Raw genomic sequence first — 3512 nt, 5'->3', positions numbered from 1 at the left:
TCCCCTCCATATAAGGATCGATTGGCTGGGGTTTCAAACATAATTGATTGATCCCCCCTTAAAGGGATCATTCTATTTTTTATACAGAATGCAAACCTGTGTCAAAAATCATTAAAAGGGATCGATGCCCCCACATAAGGGATCAATCACCTATGCATAAGATCGATAAGGTATGTTACCTGATCAATAGGGTAAGCATTTTTAAGGCACGAAATGGGCTTTCCTATCATTGACCCAATCGATCCCCTACATGAGGGGATTAATCCCCTGATACTCAAAAAGCCCCAATGACTATATTTCTTGTTTGATATTTTGCAAGTTTAAAGCATTAAATGCAACGTAATGGCTATCTACTCCTTTCTACATATAAATGAAGGCTTCCACTATAAATCAAGAGTATGAAAAAGCTAAGAGAACCTATTGCCTCTACCAATCATCTTCTTCAAGCATTCAAACTAGTTCAAAGAGAGAAAAATGCAGAAAATCCTTTATTGTATCAATTTTTCTCTTAATCTTTTTATCAATATTGTTATGTACTTCAAGTTAACAAACATCCAATCTTAGTGAGGTTCTTTAAGTTTACAAAACACTTCAGAAAACTTTGTATTGTGAGATTGTGAGCTTAAGGGAGAAGATAACCCTTAAGAGTTTGTGGTATTAATAGTGTAAAACTTTAAGAAGCTAGGTTGTAACTTTCAATATATAGTGGATTGAACTCCTTGGCAAGTGAGGTTAAGGGAAAGGACGTAAGTGTCTAAAAAGAGAACCAAACCTCTATAAATCTTAGTGTCTAATTCTCTATCTCTATCTTTTGTTTTTAAGATTGTTAGTTTACTTTCATTTATTATGTTCATTTTCTTAAAAAAATTATTTTACAGAATTTGTGCTTATTGGGTATCAATTTTTTAAAAATTTTATTATCTACCAATTCACCTCCCCTTTTGGTTTATTTTAAGTCTTTGAGCTAACAATTGTTATCAAAGCTAGTACTCTTTGTTTTAGGTCTAACAACCTAAGAATGATCCTAAAAATGGCTCAAAGAAATATGGCGATCAATGTGGAGCAACAATCCTCAAATTATAACAAATACTATAAGCAACAAGAAATATGTCTTATGGCTAATGAAACAGTTGCCACATCTCTTAGAAGTGAAGGCTATTCAATTGTAAGACCTCCTCTCTTTGTTGGTGACAACTACTCCTATTGGAAAACTAAGATGAGATTGTTTATTCAAGTTAATGATTATGAAGTTTGGAGAGTCATTGTAAATGGCTCTCAAATTCCAATGAAGGTGATGGATGGTAGAGAGGTGATCAAGCAAGAGAGTGAATAGGATGTCAATGATATTAAGATGGTTTAACTCAATGCCAAAGCAATGCATACACTCTTTTATGCATTAGGGCCTAATGAGTACAATAGAGTTTTTTGTGTGAAAATGAAAAAAAAATTTAGGACAAGTTGGCTATCACTTATGAAGGTACCAATCAAGTGAAAGAGATAAAAATTGGTATGCTCACTCATGATTATGAGTTATTCAAGATGAAATCAGAGAAAACCATTAGTGAAATGTGAAACAACTTCACCGACATCATTAACAATTTAAAGGCTATTGGGAAGACTTACTCAAATATAGAGATGGTGAAAAAAATTCTTAATAGTCTATTAAAGAGCTGGAAAGCTAAAGTGACAGCCATTGAAGAGTCCAAAGATCTTCACACACTTTATTTAGATGAACTAATGGGTTCTCTCCTTACCTATGAGATGAAGCTCAAAAGGGGATAAGAACCAATCATAAAAGGTGGCATTGCTCTCAAGTCAACCTTTCAAAAAGATGAAAAAAATCTTGGACAAGAAGAGGATGATGATGATGAAGAAATGGCCATGTTAGCAAAAAGATTCAAAAATTTCATGAGGATAAACAAGTCCTTAAGTAGAAGAAGACCACAAAAGGAAATGATCAAAAGAAAATCAAGTAGAAGAGAAAAGGATCAAATTATTTGCTCCAGGTCATATTAAATTTGATTGTCCTTTGTAAAAGAAGTAAAACATGATAAAGCCAAAAAAGAAAGCAATGGTTGCAATATAGCGTGATAGTGACTTCTCTGATGATGAATCAAATGAGGAGGAAGTAGCCAATCTATGTCTCATAGCTCTTGATGAGCCCAAGGTAACTTGTAATCCATATGATTTAAATTTATACACATTCGATGAATTGCAAGATGCTTACGATAAATTAGCTATAGAATTTGAAAACATGAACATGAAATATAGTAAAATGATCTAAGTTAAGGCTAAAAAATGAACTCTTGACTAAAGCAAATGATGACTTAGAAAAGGAAATTGAGCTCTTAAAGTTGAATGTTAATGATTTGACTAAGAAAAATAAAAATTTGCTTAACTCATTTTTTAGATTTTATATAGGACATCAAAAACTCAATAACATGCTTGAAACACAAATAGCATTTTTTGATAAAGATGGATTAGGCTATAATGGTGGCAACAAAGAGATTTATTTAAAAAAATTTTCTTGTTAAGCCAAATGATTCATCTAGCATATAGCATATTGTCATAAATTAGTTCATTCTATACAATATTGTTCCATGAAAAAATCACTTATAAAGGTAAATTTATTAGGAGAGTATGGATTCCAAAAGGAGTTAACACATCTCAAGATGAGATCACTAAAATGAAATGGATTTCAAAAAGCCTAAGAATTGTTAGTACTAACACTCAAAGACACAAGAAAGTTTAGGTATCCAAAATAAAAATTTAATTGTGCTTTTGTAGATGGATGAGCATTGCTACAAAGCAAATTCGAGCAAAAACAATCCATGGTACCTTGATAATGGATGCTCAAAACACATGACCAAAGACAAGACTTTTTTTAAGGACTTAAAAGCTAAAAATGGAGGAGATGTTACATTTGGTGACAACTCTAAAGGCCAAATTGAAAGGATTGGCTCCATTGGTAACAATTCTTCTACTTTTATTGAAAATGTCTTACTTGTAAATGGACTCAAGCATAACTTACTTAGAATTTGTCAATTATGTGACTAAGGACTTAAAGTTGTGTTTGAATTCATGTGCAGTCAAGTGATTGATATCAAAACTAAAAAACTTGTTTTTGTTGGACATCATCAAGAAAATATTTATGTAGTGCATCTAGATGATCTTTCCTCTAAAAATGTTTTTTTTATGGCTCAAAAAGAAAATGAAAGTTAGATTTGGCATAGAAGACTTGGACATGCAAGTATGTATGTAGTTTCAAAAGTTTCTCAAAATGATTCGGTTGTTGGTTTACAAAAATTGAAATATGAAAATGACAAGGTTTGTGATGCATGTGCTCAAGGAAAACATAGAAAAATATCTTTCAAACCTAAGAATTGTATTTCAACTACTAGGCCTCTTCAACTACTTCATATTGATTTTTTTTATCCTACTAGGACAATGAGTCTTGGTGGAAAATAATATGGGTTTGTTATTGTTGATGATTTTACTAGATTCACATGGGT

This window comes from Durio zibethinus, chromosome 17 (assembly GCF_047325235.1).
Source record: "Durio zibethinus cultivar Kanyao isolate XHJ-2024 chromosome 17, ASM4732523v1, whole genome shotgun sequence".
In the NCBI taxonomy this organism is placed as follows: Eukaryota; Viridiplantae; Streptophyta; class Magnoliopsida; order Malvales; family Malvaceae; genus Durio; species Durio zibethinus.
The sequence above is the reverse complement of the archived record's forward strand: the minus strand, read 5'-3'. Positions refer to the sequence as shown.